This window comes from Apostichopus japonicus, chromosome 8 (assembly GCF_037975245.1).
Source record: "Apostichopus japonicus isolate 1M-3 chromosome 8, ASM3797524v1, whole genome shotgun sequence".
Taxonomy (NCBI): domain Eukaryota; kingdom Metazoa; phylum Echinodermata; class Holothuroidea; order Aspidochirotida; family Stichopodidae; genus Apostichopus; species Apostichopus japonicus.
This window is the reverse complement of record NC_092568.1, coordinates 24,085,855-24,110,032: the sequence shown is the minus strand read 5'-3', so window position 1 is coordinate 24,110,032 and position 24,178 is coordinate 24,085,855. Positions and strand designations below refer to the sequence as shown.

Below are 24,178 nucleotides of genomic sequence, written 5' to 3'. Positions count from 1 at the left end.
ACCTCAAAGTCAGAAGAGAAAAACAAATGTATAGCAAAATATTAGAACATTTCCAAATACCAGACTGACAGTTTCATCTTTGTAAATTTATGACAAATTATGTGTTTTGTATTTTCAATGTTGGATGCCCTATAGGAAGCTAAAACATCTTTTTTTTTCATTCCACAAAATTATGTAGGAATTTGCAATTAGGCCTGAACAGACAAGCAGATATAATCCTAAAATTTTGAGGCACATCTTAGGAGTCTAACAAATCTTAGTTTCATCAAGCCTAATCTAATCCTTTGGATACAATGATCTATAAATATCGTACACCCCACAAACTGTTCCAAGTTAACAGTTTCTACAGGTATTTCTACAGCTCTGTTATTAAACTAAATTGATACTATTTTCCCATGACATTAAAGTGTAACTTTAGGCACAAAATATATTTTGATATAGATATCAAATTTATGTCACACACCATTGAAAACCACTGTTGTCAGTCCAGGTTGCATATCACTTAAACTGATTTTACTGGTTTGAGAAATTATAAACATTTGAGGCTTGTGAATGAAAGTGGCTGGATTACTCAGTCTAAGACACAGAATATTAGGTTAGTTCCGTCCTCAGGTGCCAAGCTGAACTCAAAAGGAAAATATATAAGACTTTCATGACCTCAAATGGCCATGTTCACAATCCATTGACATATTTGTGAAGGATCAAAGGTGTTGAGTGTCATCCAAGGGTACTGTGTTGTTGATATGAAGTTAAAAGAACTTATTTTGGTTAATTAGTATTTGCAAAACCATGGATTCACATTTGCATTGAAGAGCTGACATCATCATCAATTTAGACTTTTATTTAAAGGAGACTTCCAGGGATTTTGCATTAAGGCCCCATTATGCATTCATTCTACTCAACAGTCTACACAATCCCCCATTTTACTTTTGGGGGGGGGGGCAAGATGGAGTATGGTAAGAACTTAATGTAAAGTAATAGCCTGAAAGCATTTTGTCTAACTTTTGTGGAAAAATACAAATGACTTTGGAGAGCACTAATTTGGTAAAAAATATGAGTTTTCCTTCTCACCTTGCAGCCCGTTTTCCTCCACTTCCCTTTTCACATTAATATGTTGATGTCCAGGTTGTGAATAAAAGAATCATTCTGCACAAGTGAAACGTTCTCTGTCCGTCCCATTTATCCCATGATTCTAATATGACGATCCCAACCACTCCAGAAGATTACGGGTCATCCACAGCTCAAAACGCCCAGCATTTGTCACCCTCCGAGCAATTTAATCGAACCCTACAAAAAACAAAGAAATTAAAATGACTCTTCAAAGCGCTTTGTTTCGAATAACTTAGAAGTATACCACGACCGTGGGAACTGCCATCCCAACCAAAGAAATGGTGACAAGAGTGACAGATATTGAAAAAAGGTTGCAACTAAAACTGAGACCTTTTTGTCACTATCAGAGGCTTATGATCATATAACCCACAATAAAAGACAACTGTGAAAATAACACCAATATTGAACTTCTTTCTATTTTTACCCTCTTTCTACCCCATTGCCAAACAGCTCATCAGGAGTGAATAAACGACAGCTACCAAAAAATCTCAGGGCAATGAGTAGCATATTTTGAAGTTCAAGAAGAAATCCCAAAAGAAAAAGGACAAAAAGTGTGGCTCATTAACCCAAATTTACTGTATGGCATGCACATACTGAGACAAATAAAGGAAAATCCTGATTAACTCTTCAAAGTGATAATATATATATAGATATATATATATAGATATATATATATATATATATATATATATATATATATATATATATATAGATAGATATATATAGATATATATATATATATTATATATATATATATATATATACACATATATATATATAATGTCTCAAAAATATGAAAATGGAGAAGATCAAGAATAATGTATGCGTTGATATCAATTAAAGTGATACGACGGGTGCGATGGGAATGTAGAAACAAAACTAAATCCAGATGGCTTTTCACTTTGTACTTCCTTCTCTTCATAAAACTTAATATTAAGACCCGGCATTGATGGCAATAAATCTGCTATAGTTGGATCTATGGCTGTTTTAGTTTCCCACTGGATCAAAGATATTACTGACAATTGTGTATCCCCACCGATTGGATATGAACACAGACTAGATCCATGCTACACCAACGAGATAACATTGCAAAAGAACCAGTGCTATTGAAATGCAATAGTTATACTACTTCAGAAAGTCAATCACACACTAGAAACACAGTAGATCTTCAAACTGCTCGCCTATATCACTTCTTCTCTGGCAATTTTTCTCTATCGTTTAGCCAGTATATACCTTTTTTGCGGTCTGACGTATATATATTAAAAGTTCCGTAAAAAGGACTGTTGTACCTCCGTAATTGATCCTCAAATAAATATCAACAAGAGAAAAATTCAAAATGAATACCAACATGAGAAGAGAAGACACACAGAGACAGAAACACAGAGAAGACAGAACATCTGGCATGAACATATCTTTTGCACGGCTGCAAACGGGATTGCTCAGGGAATTAAAAATTGTGAAAGTCGCAAATTGTAAAGTACCCCTCTAGCTGCAATTGATCTCTAAAGGAGAGGAATGCCAGAGTTTTGAGACTTTTATCTCCTTGATCAGAAATCTAAATCAGAACGTCAGCGAGAATGAGACGGATGTTTCACGACACGGAACGGATCCCATGTGATCTCCTTGAATTACGGTCTGACATTACCTCACAATCGAGACATTAAGACTTCGGTTAAAACAACGAAACCGAACCGGCGGGAAAACAAAGTTATTGAACAAAGGGAAAGTATTGCTCACTAAGACGTTGATTAGCCAGAAAAGCTTACGAGCCTCTGGGTGAATGGGAGGGCACCTCTGTCATTTCACGGACGGACAGACGGACGGACGGACGGAAAAAGAGCTCATACTTTGATAAGACCTGAGTAATTGGAGAAGATATCAGAGTGTTAGGATGCATAGCACCGATGAGGCACAATTTCTTGACATGTCGTCAAACAATCCCCTTTGGTGATTGAAATTTGGATGTGTTAGTCGAAAGTCACTGGATACAAGGGGTACGTCATCGTTTGGAGTTAGATAAATCTTGTGAATATCTGATTGTGTCGCAAAAGAGACGGATGTTATAAACAGGTCTTAAATTTTAAGTCTCAGCATGCAGATTTGATTATTCACAGGATATCTCAAGTTCTTTAAAAACAACCGTTATACTCTTACTCACTTGGAGGCTTTGTTCACAAATTTCTAAGAAATAAAATACTCAAGTGGTACTATGTTGTGGTTATAGCTACAATCAAAACACTGGTTGTAATTTTCTCAAAGTATATAAAAAGGGAAAACATATGTAAGTACCAACTATGGCATTAGCAATAACATCTATGCAAAGTTCAAATGTATAATTGACCAAGAGGTGGGAGGGGAGGGGAGGTGATACATGGGGTCAAATTGATTTGCAGGGCAATTAAGAAATTGCCTTCGATATTTATCTACAGGCTGGGCACCAGAGAAAATTTTCAGCTGTCAAAAGAGTACCAAGACAATTTCAAAAAGTTGAAAGGTACCTGAATTGATATGAAATGTGTACAGAAATGACAGAATTATTATGTGAAGGATTCATGAGATCGTTCTTAAAGCCATACTTCTAAGATCTTTCATATAGCTGCTAAATGACTGTTTTCTGGCGCAAATATAGCTGGAGATTAGGACATATTTTTTACTCCTTGTCTAGTTTGATAATGAAATTTAATGATGATTGAGATAGTTAATGAGGGCACCTACAGTACCTTGATTAAAGGGGTATGGTGGTTGTTGCAATCGGTAAATGGATCATTTTTGAGGGCATCAGTGGTAATTGGTAGGGCACCCAATGACAATTTGCCATCAGTGCCGTGGGTTTAAGTCAGCCCTGCACATATGTAGACATATTTCTTTTTCCCTTTTTATTCTTTACAAGGTGATTTCCACTTCAGGGGAGGAAAAAAATGAGTGTGAGTAATGTTTTCCATAGCTATTATGGTTTCGAGATATGCAGCTTGAAAATATGCTAAATCTCTGGAAAGGCCCCTAAGAGGCTACATGAATGATGATGCTGGCCCATCAGGTGAGGACTAAATGCTTATGTGCATACAGTATATGTTTTACAAATTCAAAAAACAACAAAAAAATCATTCGTTTAACTTGTAAACAACAAAGCGCCATTGGACGACATTCAATACTATTTGTCCTTGACAAATTTGTAATGCGTTGTAAACATGTTATTATTAAAGAGGGCCATGAAAATTGTACATTTTCCTTTTGATTTTTTTTACATCTGAGGAACTGATTGATATGTAGTATGTGTGTTAGACTTAAGAGTCTATCCACTTTAACAGATGAGTCCCAGATGATTAATCGTACTTTCTCAAAAACTAAAATCAAATGTTTTCTACATTTGAAAATGCACCCTTTAATACCACTGCTATAATAGTTTACCTGCCTCAGGCATTTCAATAGGCTCTCGCAGTAGATCGGGGGGGGGGGGGGGCGATTTGAGCTGAGGAAGTGACTTTTCCATGCTTGTCCTTTTGCTAGGCTCGGCGAATTGATTACGTTACACACAGGCTAATGTTCCAAACTAATAACCTGGAAAGGTGTAGAAGTGGCCAGTGGCGAAAAATGAACAAAAAGGGCGGATTTTCAATGCAAATTATAATACAGACTAAACTGCAGGGTACGGCAGAGAAATTAGGATGTATAGGGGTCGTTCCAGAATAATTTCCAGAACATCAAAGTTGGATTTTGTACTCATTTATCCTCTCCGTTCTCTCATAAGATCATAAGCTAAACCACAAAAAAAAAAAATTTTAAAAAATCAAGGCAGTTTAGCACCAGGGACTATTAACTATACTAAACCGTGTCATGGCTGAAGAGACTTATGTCTTAGGACTTCTCCCATGTGTCGGCTATGTCAACATAAGACAATGTGTGGAAACGGTTACAACAATCAAATATTTGTTCTTGTAATAAACCTACTACTATGTACAGTATTATTTATCATCCAGATCAATCTTTATGGTGTACATGTTATGCATTTATCAATGATGACAGTGATCAAGGCGATGTAGATGATACTGTTAATGATTTGATACACCAGAAAGACAACCAGCTCAGGGTTCTTAATACAAGACCAATGTGGATCAACAAGTGTCACTATGAATCGAGTATAAAGTTGTTAGAAGCATTTACATTGGGTGTAGATTAGAATTGGGTAATAATTCGTGAAAAGACCTTTCGTCGTCGTCAAAATGATCTGGAAACATCCCACCTTAAGTGCAGTACAATATGGCTCTCTTTCCCAAAGGAGTTTCCTTCAAAATTTACGATGCACTACTGCTTTCACAATCAGAGTACCTTTCTGACAGCCTCTGCAAGAAGTCGCACATTAGGGTAGAAAATTTGGTCAGAACCTATCAGAAATATTCAAAATATAGCACTTTAAGAGATGAATGACATTTACAGTTTCACTGACCATTCAGATTTGGTCGTTTAATAGACTTTATAAATGGTCTCAAGAATAATTTTACCCTTCTTAATCGACAGTTGGAGATCATTAAGAGTAAGTTTTACATAGTGCCCAAGGAAATGACAACCTTCTTTAAAGTGATTGGTCAGTGATGGCAGGAAAATTTGACAGGTAATGTACAAAAGACAAAAGTTAATTGACATGTGCACAACCCAGTATCAGTATAATCTAGCTCAAAAGATGTGTGTGGAATGGGGTGGGAATTGGCTTAAGGTGGAGGGGGTGGGGGAGGGGGGAGAGGTAGGTGATGAAGCAAGAAGGAAAGATTCTATGTAGAATTGCAAATTTTTTACCAATAGAATCTGATAGAGGCTGATACCAAGATTTCTCAGGCTTTGACATCTGTGAAATTAAAGGCAAAACTTGTTTGTCAAGGCCGGGCTTTACACAGGTACTGCAAACTGTTTAAATGATTATACTGACTGGCTAATGATAAAAAAAATTTCTTTTATGTAGATCACTTTTCGCCTATTGTTATTTTAATTTATTTCTTTTTATACAAATGTTGCAATATTAATCCTGAACATTGCAGTGGTATTATGTGTGTAGTAAACATTCACTCAAACAATTCATGAATAAAAAGTAACAGATTTTTGAAAACATTTTCACCTGCTCTTTGCATGCATTGAATCTTAAAAGGAGAAAAAGTGTTGGGATGACAAAATGTGTAGAATCTAATTAAATCCTTGATTACTTCCTAGATATTAATTAATTTCATTTGTTGATGAAAATTAGAGGTACTTGGTCGGGTTGTTAATACTTTCTGGAATCTGACATCCATATACTCTGAAGCTGTTTAACACAGAGGTGATTTTAGACATAAAACTGAAGGTCTTTTTTTCCTTTTCTCAATAAATGTTCCATTCTCTCTTTAATCACAGATCTGATACCATCCACCCTAATGCAAATTTATTGAATTATGAGTTTTCTTTGGTATATATTCCTTTAAGTATTTCATGACAGGTATGGTATATACTAAAGCTTATAAATCACTTTTGCCTCCTGGGATGACACCCATCTTTGGTTTCCAAAAGATTCATAAATCATTCAAATTGTAATTTACATTTGAGTATCATACAATTCCTACATATATATATATATATATATATATATATATATATATATATATATGTGAAATAAGCCAAGCAAATATCAGATCCATAGTGAACGAAATACAACAAAACAACGACATTGTGAAGATAAATATTAACAAAAAATTGAATGGTGTAGAATAGAATACCCTTAGTAGTTTCTATGTTATTCATACTTATTTTTTTTTTTGATTTTTGAGTTAATGGTAAAACATTAATGCAAAAATTCAAATTCTTGGTGAGAATTTTGAGAGCAAGTCTAAAAACATGAATTTTTTCTCCACTTTTGATCAGAATGTTTGCAGCAAAGCTGGTCACCATCACCATTTAAGCAGTTTTCTGGGTCGATTATTTTTACCCTTATTTTTCAAATCTGCCCAATACTAAAAAGTAATAATAGTTATGTAGCTTTTATACTCAGTCAATTTAAGCTTCATATTCAAAAGATGAAACCAAAGACGAAAGCCTTGAAATTATGCAGTTTGGTTCATCTTTGCATGTGACTGTCAAGAAACATTAAATTATGTATGAGCTTTGATTAGTAGCAAATCCAAATTAAATCCATGAAAAAAAAAATGCCTCAAATTACACACTGTCACTTTGGTGAAAAAAGTTAGGAAGATAAATTTAATAGATTGATAAATTGTTTAATTGAGTACTTCTTTGTTTTACTTTCTTCCTCTATGTGGAAGCTAATACATAGTTTTATCTCTTCTTCTTTGTTTCATTTGGTAAATACAATCCCTGACAATAAACTGATAGACGAAAAACAAAATTTAATGAGGGAAAACAAAATGTGTGTTACAGTTTGATTAATTGTTTAATCGATGTATTCAAAAGTTTTATTAATCGTTTAAATGATGTTTTCAATAGTTTGATAATTTAATTGATGTATTTAACAGTTTTATTTATGAACGTAATTCATACCTTGACTTGACTTGATAACCTCCATTTTTTTTTTTTTCCCTTTCATCAAAGCAACAGTTGCTATTATTAGACGCTTGGAGGACTTTTTTATCCAGCGTTAAGAAACAGCACTCCGATTGGTTAACATTACCAAGAAGTGAAAAAAACGTTCACATCTTGTCTACAAACTGAACTTGAGATTTCAAGAAGGCCAGGATCCAATATGCTCTTTCTCTAGAAGAACATATTTCATTTTTGCACAATCTCCTGAAATTCTATAATGAGTATATACTTGTTGTTTATTCCATCTTAATAATTGAACATCGGATTCCTTGAAATGCCTCTGAGGCATAAACAACTCCTCTAACAGAAAATGTTAAAATAATTGTGATTGGTTGAGATTTATAAGCAGACACTAGGTAATGGCAAATTAGAGATCTGTACAGATTTGTTACAATTTTTGATATACTTGCCACAGCCTAGATGTCTGTACACTGTCTACTAATTTACATCATTGTGAGCCAGTGTTGTTTCAATCTGATTAAAGCACAATGGCTTCATATTCCAAATTATTTCAAACATGCATTAGTTAATAGACTCTTTTATTATGGTATTTGAAGGAATACTAACTTTTCCACTGAAGTAGGAACTACCAAAGTTTTAAAGATATTATTATACAGGGCAAACTTGTTAAAGATTTTCTCTGGATGTCCGTTGGACAACCATGGTTTGGTTGTATCCCTTAAGGCAAACTTGGTCGCCGCAAAATATGTAGCTTTGGGGGGGGGGGGAAGGGTGATACCAATTGACCATTTGACCTATTTGGAGTTATTTAGTTACAATGCAATCTGAATTTGATGTAAACAAAAAGTCGTCCTCCTGACAAACTCCACAGCTGACTTTGGTCATCACTCATCAAAACAGAAATTTGGTAGGCTCAGATGACCGGACTACCATTAAAAATTTGCCCTGATATATGATCCAAACTGCTTCATTATTTTTCTATGTAAAATTTGATTGGTAATTTTTTTTTATTTTTATAAATGGATACGAAGGGAAACATCAGTGTATATAGTGTACATAAGTCACAGATTGGTCCAAATATAAATTTACTGTCAATTTATTGAAATTTGTTAATTTATTGTGGTAGGTGTCTCGATGATATGATACACACACATGCCGACTGATTGCCTACAGTAGCTCGCTCAAAACTGTTCGTTCAAGTTTTTCCGTCATACACACGTTATATATGTATACAAAAACATCAGACGTGTACAGTATGATCATTATACACACACCCACACGCAAACAAACTTATACATATTATGCACATATAATGTTCTCAAATATCTTTACTTGAGACAAACACTAATACTCCTCACATATGCACAACTTAACTTCCACATTGAAAACATCTGGTGCTTGAAGTACAATCTCATAAACATTAAAACCCACCAGCAGCTCTCTTTAAGGTTATAATATACCTGTATATTGTACATACCATTGACAGAGAATCATACATACATACCTTATACACTAGAGGTACATACTCTCTACATATATATCTGCTTCCACTTGATACAATTTATCATGAATGCATTAACTACTTACCCATATCTCAGAGAAAGCTTTGCCACCATTTAAATTTTCTTTTTGTTGGGGTGAACATCTGTCTAGTAATGCAATGTAAAATGTAGTGTGTGTCTACCTATATCCTAGCTAACATAAAGCACTTAACACTATATGCAAAATTATTTATATTACTGAACAGCAAAAAGGAAGGGGAAAATATAACAACAATATACAGGTAATACTAAAACTTTTCTGGTAAAGACAAGCTATTTGGCAGCTCCAAGTGAGAAGTCGATTAACCCATTAACAATAACAGATTCACAGCCGCTGGGCGATAAAGTCTCCAAAAATCCTTGAGAATTTGTCAGGACAGTTCCCTCAACTGTCAAAATAATACACATTGTTTTCATCGATTAGAAAGATCTTACACAAATATGATTTACCAAAGAAGTTTGTTACGTTGAAATGAAACAAAAAAAAACACTTGTAAGCTTCTGTCGATATTTCCAGTCCGTTCAATTGAAAAAGGAGAACTTTTCTATCCAATAAAATTTATAATGGAAAGAGAAAAGACTTTTGGCTAGAATGGGATTCGAAATAACGAACTCTGGATTTTACCTTTTTTCATAGTTAAACTTGGATATAACATTAAATTTTGTGTTAATCAATGTTCAACAAGACAGACATTGTTTAACTCCTCTAATCATCACTTAAGACTCACATTTTCTCCAATGTGACTTTAAAATATCTTCCTTCACACTTCAACACATTTTAATTTCTACCCATGTTTTCTTATACACTGCTAAGTTGGTATGAATTTCACTATATACCCTGGGGTGCCCTCTTCCGAGAAATCCTTGATCGGCTACTCTTTTGTGATTTTTCATGCTGGAAATTTTCAAAATGGCAATGTTCAGTTCTTTAGACATGATATGGAATTATATTGAAATTTGTGTGTAATTAGCATTTACCTGACTTTAAACAGAAGATATCATCTTCTGTGAATCTTATGCAATGTAGTTTAGGCATGCTTTTTTATATGAATGTATTGTGGATATATAACGGGCGCTGATCCAGGGGTACAGGGTGTGCACCACCCTTTTCTGCCTGATACAAAATTTAAAAGTAGATATTAGCACAACCTTGCATGCAGACTGCAGACCTAATAAAAGCTAAAAATGTCACAGAAAACGCTATTTCGCATTGAGGTTCTATTTTTGTTCCTGGTGGAGGACCAAAAAAAACTGCCCAACATGGGAGTCAGCTTCAATGACCCCATGGTCACACCCCCACTCCCTCGACTCATTTAGAAACTTGGATCTTACACTGTTGGTCTACACTGTTGTCTTGTACCAATATCAAAGAGAACTACATCTCCTTATACCTTTCATACATCTGGGATGAGGTCATTGGAATGTAAATAAGGATTATTCTTCTCATGTTCAAGTGTATACTAGTTTGATAGTATGTTGCAATTTATCCAATCAGTTGCCTCAACATTATACACAACAGAAAGAATGCCTGAATCGCACTCTCAGAAATGACCATGCATAGTAATCAATTCAAAGGGGTTTATTGAAGGGTTGGAAGATAGCTGCTGCAGGTGATCTCATTTGAAGAGGAGTGGGCATTAATTACGTTGAAACATTGTCCTATCTATTTGAGGCCCCGGAGGGGTTCGTAAAAGTTGAAAAACTGCCTTCAGCTGAATGCCTAAGCTTTTTAGGTTTCACAAACGCTGTTTTTCATTCAGGGTGTAAACACTGACATTCTGAAATGATGAACAGTATCTGCTTTAGCATGGAAGTGGACAGCTTGCCAAACACATACAGTCAAGAGTCTTTTGTACGTCAGGATAATATTATGTTAGTAACCATGGGGGGGGGGGTTTAATTTATGATACAAATACAGGATAAACTTTGTTAATCATATAAGAGAGCATAGGGGTTTTGAATTGTACCACCAATCAATACAAAAATGATTACTTAATTGAGATAACTACCATCTTTAACAAGGACAGACAGATAAGTTGATAGAGCATAGAACTAGTATTTCTCTGGTGCATGTTTTTTTCTATCCTGTAGCTGTAAGAGATGGAGGCATTAGTGTGACAGATGGGACCATGTGATAGATGGGGCCCTGTGACAGATGGGGCCCTGTGACAGATGGGTCAAATCGCCCCTACTTCATCCAAAACTGTATGCAACACAACACCATACATGTTACAAAAAACAAAATTGTTCTGTTTGGTATCTTACTTGACAGGCAGTTGTGAGCCCTTGGCTCAAACGAGCGGAATCAATACGAAAGGGCCTCCTCTGGGTTTCCTTAAATTCAATGAAGTTCTGTCTATATTTGCAATGCCTCTTCTAAAAACATAACAAATTTACTTTCTTGGAAAATATTAGACATCTGTCTTATCCTTCACAAATTTTAATATGAAACCGTCATCTATTCAACAAAAGTCCTCTTTGTGTTCCCTAATTCCATAAAATATTGTTCATATTGTCAGGACTTTTTGAATTTGCTCTGTTACCATGGAAATACTCAGGATTATACTATGGAGCATCGTTCAAAAGGTATTAATCTCTACTAAGAGACATGACCAAAGCAAACTGGTTGGTGTAGTTTATTGATTCAATCCTTCGTCATCCAATAAGTTACATGCAATAACATGCAAGAAACCTTTGGACAGTCATTAATGATAGACTCTGTTAATTAGTCTATTGGTTGTAGCTGATGTTATTTTGCTTAACAAGACAGTAATTGGATTCCAGCCAATTCAAGCTAACTTAATATTTTCAAATAACCTTTTTAAGAGGTAGATCTCTCTTGTGGTAATTGGTGGCCTAAGCTGCCAAGCTGTGGACTCTGGCAGTGTTAAATTGTATTAAGTTGTTTTATAACAGTTGAGGAAAGTAAGATGGATTTTTACTTCTTTATCTTTTTTATTTCTTATTTTTACATCTCTGGTATAAAATTGTGAAGATGTCAATCTGTGTTTTGGTAATCGGTGGCCTACCCTGCTAAGCTGTTGACTCTAACAGTGCTAAATGAATTTAAAAAATTTTTTTTATTAAAAGTTGTCGAGGAAAATAAGATGGGTTTACACATTTTTGGTTTTGTTTACATAATTGATAGAAGCTATGCAAAAGTTTGCTCACCACATCAGTTTTGGATCTGTTATTAAAAGCAGTTCTTTTCTTCTTTATCATCTTTATCATCAATATATACTCAATCACACAATTTGTCTGGACTGATTAAAACAAAGCAAAAATTGATTTAAGTCTATTCCATTGTTTTTCTTATGTTTTTATCAAAATTCAAATTGATAATTGGTCATTCCATAGTTGTAAGGATTTAATCAATTGCTTGTCGAGGCTTACATATTTATATCAACAGTTGTCATTATTAATTTACCTTCAGTTCACTGTCATAGGGGTAGGTTTACATACTAACTTGTCGATTTCTTGCCTGTTCTCATTACATGTACATAATTTTTTTCATTTAAGTGTAAATTACCATTAAACCAAACTATAAAATTTGATTTCTTGTTAATCTTTTCTGCCAATGCACCTATAAATTCCCTCTGCATTTTCTTATTTCAGACTGGATTTGTTCTGAAACTCCTTTTGTCATGTTTAGCAATAGTATAAAGCAAATGAACTAATGGCTAGAAAACCTGGTTGCTACTAAAAATTTGTATAACTTGTGCAACTTTTTTTCCAATGCACTAACATAAATCCCCTCTGAATTTTCTTGTTTCAGACTGGATTTGTTATAAAACTCCTTTGTCATGTATAGTAATAGTTACTATGGAGACAAAATGTCAATCACACAAACATTTCTGATGGGTTTCAACAAATTTCTCTCTGGAGTAACAACTTTTCATATCTCCAGGCCTTTCAATACCGATGTAATCTGCTTTGCCGGTCAAGTACATACAAGGTTTCTTTCACTTCATCCAGAATTTGCATTTAATATTAACACCAAATTTGGTTCACACAACAGCACCAGTCAAAGAAGACTTCAACTGCTATTACTTAGCTTATTAAGATAGGGCGGTTCAATAAACTATAATAATGCATGTAGTTTTTAACAAGGTGACAGGTGAACTTAATGAATTTCCCTTGGAGTTTTCACCTCGGGGCATTTACATGTTTTTCTGACAATAATTATGTAAATCCAAAATCTGTCGACGGCTCCATCGGGCAGATGCTCACTGACCGAAAAACTACACCAAACGTTTTAAAATCATGAAAACCGTCGTCGAGAAAAAATGGTAAATTAAACAAGCATTGAAAAATATTTATATTGTTCTTCTGGTGTTTTTGTTAACAACAACAATAGATGGGAAAACCAACCACAACACAAAGCAACCTAAGGGAATATACTTGTTGAAGTGTAATTTACATGGCGGCAGATCTTAACAGAAGGCGTTATAAATACTGGGCACGGTTAAAAAATGAGACTGTAAACCAACAAGGAGATGGTCAAGCTTATACTTGTATAAGATCAGCAAATATCAGTTCTCTATTCAACTGGGTGAGGTTGGAAGTCAATAATACCTAAAATTATGCAAAAAGGATTCACTTTTGGACAATTTGGGTCCACACATCGAGGGATACAGTAACTACACGGGCTAGTAAGAAAGAAAATTCCTTCTTCCTTTTAATAATATCGTCTCTTTTGGGCTATTTTTGGACTACTAACTTCTTAGATCCACACATGGGCAGAAATGTTAGCCCAAGTGAAAAATATTCCTTTCTCGTACTCAGGAAAATAACCATTGTCATTGAGGCAAGGTTTTGTGGTAATGTTACAGTTTTTTGTGATTATTTTTCGACTACTTAGGCTGTTAGGCAAACACAGGTGGATACTTTAAGCAAGTTTTTAAAAAAATTCTCCTATCAAGAAAATAAATATTATCTTTGGATACCTAGATTTATTTATTTATTTTCCTATTTATAAATTTTTAATGATTTATACTGGAAATAAAGAATTGAATTGAATAGATGAAATCTTTAGATGAAATGCCTGATCTTGTTGTTTATTAGTTTTTAAATGTTGAAATTTATGTTACACTTACCCGGTCTAAATGATCATTTCAAACAATGCAATCATGTAATCGGTCCTTGGGTTTACATCCACAGTTTAAGAACCAAGCAAAATTTCAATGGATTGAAATATAAAGTTTTATTTTTTGTGGTAATGCAAGTAAGGGCTGTTATCGTCAATTAAATAAATTTGTACAGATCGATTATTATATTGCTGCTTATTATGACAATTTTTTTTTTTTCCATATTAAACAGTGTCTGTACTTGTATTATGGTGTTATGTGTGATACTTTTAAAAGTGTTAAAAGTGAACAGTACTTAACAGCTTAAATTGAACAATATGAGGTCAACTGTAAAATTCCCAATTTTTTTTCTTCCCAGTTCCATTGTTCCTGCAGTCTTTTGTAAGTCACAACAAGCAATCTAAAAAGACCCCCCCCCCCCCCAAAGGAAAAAAAAAAAAATTAACATCTTTTTGCTGTATAAATTAAATGCATAAAAAACCATTTCAAAACCTTCTTTGATCAAACAATCAAGAAGAGGAGAAGAAAAAATCAAAGACTGCATTTTCATCTTCTTTGATGTTTTCTCTGCTGTTTTGTTTTTATTATAACTTAGAAAATATAAAAGGGTCTCTTTGCTTTTAGAAGGGTAATAAAAATACTTAACTTGTCGAGTTTGAGATCATTAATCTTCCTAGTTCCTCATAATGTCTGCCCTCAAGCTTAATTCCACTCAAAACCCAGATTGAAGTGTAACAAAAATATCCATCAGAGATGCTACAATTATTGGCACCCAATAAAAACCTTCCTTTAAGGCTCGATTATGTGTTTTGATTGTCTGTTGCCAAATGACAACCACCATTAGATTAACCAAGCATGGAATTTGGGACATTATTAGGAAAACTATTACTGGTAGAAACAACAAAGAAATAAAGTGAATGGTAATCAAGGGCCTGCGGGATTGTTTCATGGCAAGCACACAGTATTATCTCAGTTATATATGAATTTTAACAGGATACATCCATGAACTAAGAATGCATTACTTTGGCTTGTATCCTTCACAAGCAAGAACATTTCCTGTGGATATTAGCAACAAGCAAAGGTGGTAGGTACATAACAAAAAGCAGTAATTCATTAATAATTCATGATTAATATTTTGGCTATTTTTAAGCAAAAATAATCGAGTCTGTACTGGCAATGCAAAACTCAAACACTAATATCAATTAAGAAGGTTTAAGATTCCAAATCTGAAAGTATTTCTGGATTTACTTCCTACTAGAAATTTAACCAGTTGTATTTCAAGGGAATTCTATCGTACTTGAAAACAGAAAGGAGAGGAAGAGATAGAAGAGGAGGAAGAAGGAGAAAAGGGAAAAAGAAGACTTTTAATAGAACTATTGAAGTCATTTTACCAGAAAAGAGACATTATACTTTGAACAAGACATACTCAAAAATGGCACATCAACACTATGGGACACATTACCGTACACATTAATAAAAAAATTAAAATTAAAAAAATTAGTTTGTTGAAAGGAAAACCTATTCACTTTCAAACTTATTAACAGAATATAATGATATCATTCACACAAATATTCAACCTTCAACCTGAAAGAAAATACAGCTGTCTTACACTATTGGCTCACTAATTATTCTGTTAGTTATAGAATATTATGCATTACTTGACAACATCACAAAGGCAAAATTACAAAAGTGGGAATCAGTCACTCTACTTAGTCACATTTGAACAAAAAATAAACAGATCTTGAAGTACTAATAACAATGAATTAGTGTTACTCCCTTCATTTTATCACAAAATTAACAAATCTTGCAAGGGTGTACTGATTGAAAATATGATTTAAAGAAAAACGTAGAATTATTATTCATAACGATTCGCAATCTAACTGTAGTATGTTTTGCATTCTTCTGTAATTAGAACAGGAAAAGTAAACAAAATTTTCAATCTTTCAAAAATCCCTTATTGAGTCATTTACTGTCAACCTTACACATACATATATGTTTACTCCAAGAACTGCATAAAAAAATAACAGCCAAGCACCATATACACCTCATTAGACATCAATAATCAATCAATAAAATTATGTCATCGAACATTTATCCTTATTTTATGTCCATCCATTTGGTCCTGTTTTAGCTGAGTTAAAGTTAAATTCCTTCCCTGTAAGGTAATATGTAGAGAAACTGCAAAGTTGTTTTTCCTTGAGCCATAGTCTTATCCATACGTACTTAAAAATAAAGAAAAGTAAAGCCTGGACTGTTCGGGAGCAGAGATTGTCCAGACATGACAAAATCTTGGATAATAAGGGTGACATCTACTTAGAAGAAATTTTTCCATTGTAATTTAGCCATACATTGGAAACACCATATAAAGAACCATCCTAAACAGTACTCTTTAGATTCCATCAACAAACCTGTTGCATATGTGTGGTGAAGCACTGGACAAATACTATTATAAACATAAGAATGATTCCAGATTTATGAAGCCTGGATAATCTAGGTCAATGTTTCTCAACAGATGGTCAAATCCAGCCTACCAAAGATTATCTTGAAGTAATCAGGTATACTTTGCAGACCCTTAGACTTGAGGACCCTACCAGCCCACCCCCCCCCCTGAAGATTGCTCTGTCTAGGTATAGTTAAGTTTTGAATCTCTTGCTGTTTGCTCCAAACGGTGTTTTTCTCTGGACCTCGTAGAAAATAAATCAAGGCCCACTGATTGAGGTTTCACCATATTGTTTTAAGGTGTATATACTTTTGAGGGTAGGGTATACTACTACCAAATAAATATCTTCGTGCTGTTTATTGTTTTTCATAATATCTATGGTAATGCTTGACCTTTTATCTTGTTGTGGACTTACCTATTATGTATCAGTCACTTCTTGTAACTTGTCTAAGAACTGTTTGACCAGGCTGAGAAATTTGGTCACTAGCACGCAAGACTCGTCCCACTTATTCTTCTCCGTGAAAGTGAAAAGATTTTCGGAAAATTGTAGCACTTTCTTCAGAAACCTGGAGGATAAATAAAGCAAAATGTGTTCACATCGATCTGGGAATTGATTCTCCACAGGGGTGAAGTCATAGCTACGATTTAGCTAACATTCTGAGCATGAATAATTACATCATCTGGAATACACATACTTATCCTTGGAGGAAATATACAGCTATATAGCTAATAAAAATGTGTTCTGAGCAAATCAACAAATTCCAAACACAGTTCATTCACCACCACATCCAAAAACAAAAGAAAATAAAGGAGTGGAAAAGAGAGAGCAAATATTACAAAAATGTAAATGAATGAAATTATTGACTATTTATTAATGAGTGTATACTTTGGCCTGTATTATACTGAATTTGGAATTTGTATTTTCTTACGAATTAAACATCTCTTTGAATCGATTTTCAAATTTAAACCACAATGTACTTCCAGAATTTGACCAAAAGAGATACGTTAATGAAAGACTGTTTATTAAATATTCTTTATTATCCAAAATACTAGGCACTGAACCATTCTTGGCTTTTTTTTGTAGGGGGGTGGCCTTTTTTGAGAGGGTGGTGTTGGGAGGGGGGCAGAGACTCTATAAACATCTATGTTCACATAGGCAGTCTCTTTTTCTTTCTTCTTTCAAATTTGCAAACAATCAAATTATGATAAATTCCAGTATTTTGGCAGGAATCAGTGGCGGCGGAACCGGGGGGGCTTGGGGGGGCTCAGCCCCCCCAATGAAAAAGTTGAGGGGGCAAATGCATGATAAGCCCCCCCAATATTTACCAAGGCTCCGAAACATGCATCTGCCCATTTTTTAATGCATACTTGTCGATCTGTCCAATGCACACGTATACTACATATAGGTGTAATAATTAAATATGATAATTGATTGTCTGTATCATGCCTCATCGAATATTAGTGTTTTAAATAAGAGGGTAATAAGCTAAACGCTACACTCATGAACATTTGCATTTACACTACGAGTACACGCAAGGCGTGGAACATGGCTTTATTTTTAAACGCAATCAATTATTAAACGAACAAAAACACAATATTAGCATTTCACCTGTACTGTATAGGGTACATGCATTCATGACATGATGACAGTGCTAGGTCATAGAAATTTGTTGGCAACTGCACATGGTTTTGGAATTACCCATTTGTTGACATTAAGAAATGCTTTCTGTTCTTTCTTATGACATTTATTTAATTCAGGGCGTCGGAGCCGGTACTGGCAGGTCCGGTGAACGCCAGACCAATATTCACGACGCAAAAAAAAGTTTAAAAAAAGTAGGACTAAAAAATGGAGAAAAAAAAAATCTCAGAGGTATATGTTTCAATAATTTTCAATAATGATGACGGCAAGTAGGCTAAATGTAACTACTCTGGCATGGCAGGGGTCTTGTTTTCAAGCTCGGTAAGTGCCATTTCCTGCAATCTGGGAGGCATATTTTCAAAATTTTCTCCATTACGCTACGCGCCAACCATGGTGGCACGTAGCGTAGTTTGACCTACCAAACGTCCCCCCGATAATTATGATAGCTGGCCACACTCTGAACCGCCGTACCAATCAAAAATAGCTTCCGACGCCCTTGTAATTATTGCATTTAATTGCAAGTAGTAATTTACTACACTCAAAAACGTCTCTGCGAGTACACGTCGAGTATACTCTCTTAAAACACCATCGAATATACAAATTACAATGTTTTTACAGATTTATACGTGCAATCTGAGAAATTGCAGGCTTGAGAACCATGTTTTAGGGCTAGGCATGCGCAGCATAAAACACTCGGTAAGTGCCCTTTCCGGCCATCTGGGGGGGTTGAAAAACCCCAAATTTTCTTGTACGCTCCGCGCCAACCGATGGTGGCGCTCCGCTTAGATAGTCTCCACATCTTAGCCCCCCCAATAATTTTCCCATTCCGCCGCGCCTGGCAGGAATATAAACAAAAGTCAAAAAATTAGATGAACATTTTCTATCACAAATTGGATTTTTCTTTTTTGACAGAGACACAATAGGCTCAGCTTTTCAAAAGAAAAGACATTTGATCTGTCGAATTTCTCGGACAGTTTTTTATCTTTATTTTTGAGCTGGATACGACGTAGAATTAAGATTGAATCAACATTGCCTTTTCAAATTCAGTAAAATTATGAAAATCAGAATTTTGTTAAGATGCATGTAGATGAAGTCATTCAACTTTTCAAGAAAGTACAGAAATTACATATTGATTCTCTGTCCAATATTTCAAAATTTGTTAGTGCCGAAATGGACTATAGTTAACAAGACTAATAGAACATTGCCTTGTCAATTCTGTCATAAAAAATGGGCTAAATATTAGCTCTTGTTACACAAACCTCATCATGCTGTCTTCACACAATGAATATTGTTCCATCCACTGATGTGCAATTAAAAATCTCAAAAAGGGTAGCCAATTAACAAAAAAAAGATAACTTACAAAAGACTGTATATATGCTCATTTTATACTATCGATTAACATATAATGTTCATAGAATATTGAATATGACTACTTTTGCAACCGAACGTTACTCCATTAATCAAGATGCCCTTTGTTTGTACTTTGTAATATTTCAATAATCAAACAAACAGCAGTTTCATAGCAACATGTACAATGACAGTTACCATAGTAGTGACAGTGCAGTTTGGCATAATCAGTTTGTATATAGGAAAGCTTGTCTCAACCATTTCGTTAATGGTTTTTCCAATATTTTTCCGATAAACTAGTTACGTCTAAAAATGAAAACCAGTTCATGCTTCAATTAGTTTTTTTCTACTTTCGAGTTTCCTTTCTTAAATTCATTATATTGTTTTATCCTGTGTGTATGAAATGCGAGGTGATATGCATACAGTATATGTCTCAATAGACTACATTAATGCATATGCAGACTAAATCAAGACTAAACTACATTTAATTGGCAGGTAATAACAAAGACCTTGGTCTACTTTGCTATGATCTATCTTATAGCTCCTTTGTTGCAATTGTACATGTTTGTATGTTTTCTAGTTACTGTATCGACAATGTCCCTTTGTAGTTTACTCTCGTCTTCAGTTATTTTGTACTCACAGCTTTTCTTACAGTTTTGCTGAGGGAGTTTTAAATGCATATATTTTCCTCCCGAGCTTGTCAAGTCAACCTACTAAGTCCTTGTTTGTTTACTTGGTCTTTTGTTGCATATATTTATGTATACATATATATACACACACATGTTTGCGTGTGTATGTGTGATTATATGTTTATATAAATATTATTATTATTTTTTGTTTATTATTGTCATATATATATATATATATATATATATATTAAAAATGTATATATAGCTGACACATCTAATGCTACTTCTTCCCTTCATCTCTTTACCCTCCTGCATCATCTCTCCCTCCTTCTTCCCCTCCTCTCATCCTCCTCCGATCAGCCCCTCCTCTCATCCCCTCCTCTCATCCTCCCCACTCCTCCTTCATCACACTCCAACCATAAGGAGAATACCAGATCTGAATTACATCACTTGTAGCAAAGCATAACTTTTTTCCTGAAAAAAAAACTACATTTATATTTGAAGTTCAACTTTAGTATAGACAGTATGTAAGCTTTACTTTAGTATCATTCATCAATATTTGCTAAATTCCACCATAAGTTACTGTGGCATAATCAAACGACCAGCTCTTCATACACCCAAAATTTGACTTGTAACACGTTGACCAATGCGTGTGACATGTTTTAATACTATACTGCACTAAATTTACACCACAAAAAGCCTGCATAGAAATACCCATACTTAATTTACAGACTATGTTTGAAGTGAGTTGTTTATACAGTAATCAAAGAATAATTGTCGTTGTCACAGACATGTACTTTTCTATACAAGGTCCACTTCTCTTGACTGTTCCGTTTGCGGCAAGATGAATTCCGTACCCTGATATGAATTTTACCACAATGGCATGACTCTCATCATTATGTCTTTAATTTGAAAAACACTGAGGTGTGACTAAGTGGCTAGTAATTAAAAGTGTCAATAGTAACATCAAACTCAATTAGTAAATAGAGTTATAAATAGATTCTCATTTGCTGGTATGGATGGTGGACAATCCCTATGTTTGGTTGAAACTGTGACACAACTTCATTAATTTGTTACACAATGTAGTCAATGACGTCAAGTCTATCAAGTGTTGTGGGTGACGCAATTAACTAAATATCCTCACTGGCTTGAATGCTAAAACTCATTCTCTTGATGGATTTATTGACTTTTGTGGTGAATGTTGTCCCTCTGTTCATAGTTGATCAAGCTAGTCATTAGCACAGAAATGTCCCCATTATGGGAAAGACTATACATTAGCAAAGACATATCCTAATTATGGGTACTAGTCATTAGCTCAGACATGTCCCCAATATGGGAAAGACTATACATTAGCACAGGCATATCCTATTTATGGGGAAAACTAGTCATAAGCTCAGACATGTCCCAATTATGGGAAAGATTATACATTAGCACAGGCATATCCTATTTATGGGGAAAACTAGTCATAAGCTCAGACATGTCCCCATTGTGGGAAAGACTATACATTAGCACAGGCATATCCTAATTATGGGGAAAACTAGTCATAAGCTCAGACATGTCCCCATTGTGGGAAAGACTATACATTAGCACAGGCATATCCTAATTATGGGGAAAACTAGTCATAAGCTCAGACATGTCCCCATTGTGGGAAAGACTATAAATTAGCACAGGCATATCCTAATTATGGGGAAAACTAGTCATAAGCTCAGACATGTCCCCATTGTGGGAAAGACTATACATTAGCACAGGCATATCCTAATTATGGGGAAAACTAGTCATAAGCTCAGACATGTCCCCATTGTGGGAAAGACTATACATTAGCACAGGCATATCCTAATTATGGGGAAAACTAGTCATAAGCTCAGACATGTCCCCATTGTGGGAAAGACTATAAATTAGCACAGGCATATCCTAATTATGGGGAAAACTAGTCATAAGCTCAGACATGTCCCAATTATGGGAAAGAGTATACATTAGCACAGGCATATCCTACTTATGGGGAAAACTAGTCATTTGTACAGACATCATGATGGGATAGTGATTCTTTCGCAAAATATTACGTTCTTTACAGTGCAAACACAATTATAAAATGCAAATATGACCAATATCAAGCAATGTGACATTCACAATGAAGATCATAAGAATATTTTATTCAGTATTGCATTGCAAAATGCTATGCAAAATAGATGGCTTCCAAATGTTCATTTTCCCTTCTAGTATTACCTTCCATCAATTTCTTGAAACATGCATATTAAAATTTTGCCTTAAATGGACGATTGTTTGCAAATTTTGGCCTTTTTGCAAGTTTTTCCTTTGTTTTTTTCTTTACAAAAAAGACACAAATTGCAGCTACGTTTTAGAACTGTTTGACATGAGAAATCTCTTTCATTGATACAAAAAAAAATACTAACAAAAAGGTAGGAAAATTATTAGCTAATATGATTTACTCTTAAAACAAATGACTCCAGTGTATAAACCTGAATATTCAGTAGGAAAGGACACACTCTGATGTAAAAAAAAAAACAATTATTTTGATATGTGACAGACCATTTACAACAAATTCAATAGAATCAAATTATCCTGAATTGGTATTTCAAAATGATATTTCTTATTGTTTGATTAAATGGCTAATTTGAAACCTTGAAATGACTCAAGTGGGAAACATAAGACTCATAATTGGTCACAATTTTACAACCCAAAACAAACTGATGGTTTTGGATTCCATTTTTCATGATTCTACTCATTCTTGAATTAATAATGACAGTTTTTTTCACAGTTTGTAGAAGGCAAAAAACAAAAAGAGAGAAAAATCAATTCAAATTATCATATTTGGTTAAGAAGAGTACAAATATTTACAAATATTTTAAAATGTCTGGAAACCAAACATGATATTCCAAAAGCTTAAATTTTTCTTATAAATATTGATTTTTAAATCAGAAGTTTGTTTTTCTTTGTAACTTGTGTTGTTCTGTAAAGCCATGAAATATTTACACAGTATAATTTGGACACACCCATCTAAATAAGAGATATATACAAAGGTTACAAAACATTTGGCCTGTTCTAACCCACAGGTGAAGTTTAATAACCACGACTTAATTATGTGATCCCCAAGATTAATATTTAATCCACTTGATCCACAAAAACATTGTTTAATCCACAAGATTAAGATGTTTAATCCACAACATATAATAAATTACTTAATCTATAAGGTGAAGCTTTCAATCCACAATTTTAGTTACTTAATCCATACAATTAAGCTAGTTAATCCCCAAAAGTTAGTTGTTTAAATAAGATAAATTTCCGTTTTCAGGGATTTTCAATTTCCTTTCATGTCTGTATATATAGGTATCACCAGATGTTAGCAAATTTCATGCAAAATTTACCTTTTAAAATTTTTAAATACAACCTTCATATATTGTCACAGTCAAATCACCTTTCCAAACATTGAAAGTTACATTGTTATCGGTAGGATAAAAAATACAAATTCCACAATGACACTTTTGAAAGGCTAAATGCAACAAAGACAATAAATCTATTTATAACTGGTATACAAAATAATGTCATATTTTGTAAAAGTTTTTCTTTTGAGATTATAGGATGATTTATCTAGTTAGCAATAAATGCATTAACTGAAATCTATGATCACATTTATCTGGTGTGACAGTTTACAGATAAACATTGAAGTATGGAAGAATATAATATACACATATCTGTTTCACATTGCACTTATTTAAAACTTGAAACAGACGACAATTGTAGGTTTCATTTTTAGAAAATTTATCACCATAGCAACTGAGTATAAATTAATCAAACAAATTAAGCATCCAATGATAATATAAACAACTTCACTGTGTGAAACAACATTT

The 24,178-nt window shown here is 34.1% G+C and overlaps 1 protein-coding gene across 3 annotated transcripts in view; it reads right to left on the bottom strand.

Moving 5' to 3' along the window:
* Window positions 1–24,178, bottom strand: part of LOC139971164 (endoplasmic reticulum membrane-associated RNA degradation protein-like) — a 52,085-nt gene that overhangs the window by 2,500 nt on the left and 25,407 nt on the right. For all 3 annotated transcript variants that reach the window (XR_011794323.1, XR_011794325.1, XR_011794324.1), the window contains 2 exons: window positions 17,113–17,263; window positions 1,072–1,287 (listed from right to left, as the gene is read on the bottom strand). The gene's annotated coding sequence lies outside the window, so the exon portion shown is untranslated. The remainder of the gene's footprint in view (window positions 1–1,071; window positions 1,288–17,112; window positions 17,264–24,178) is intronic.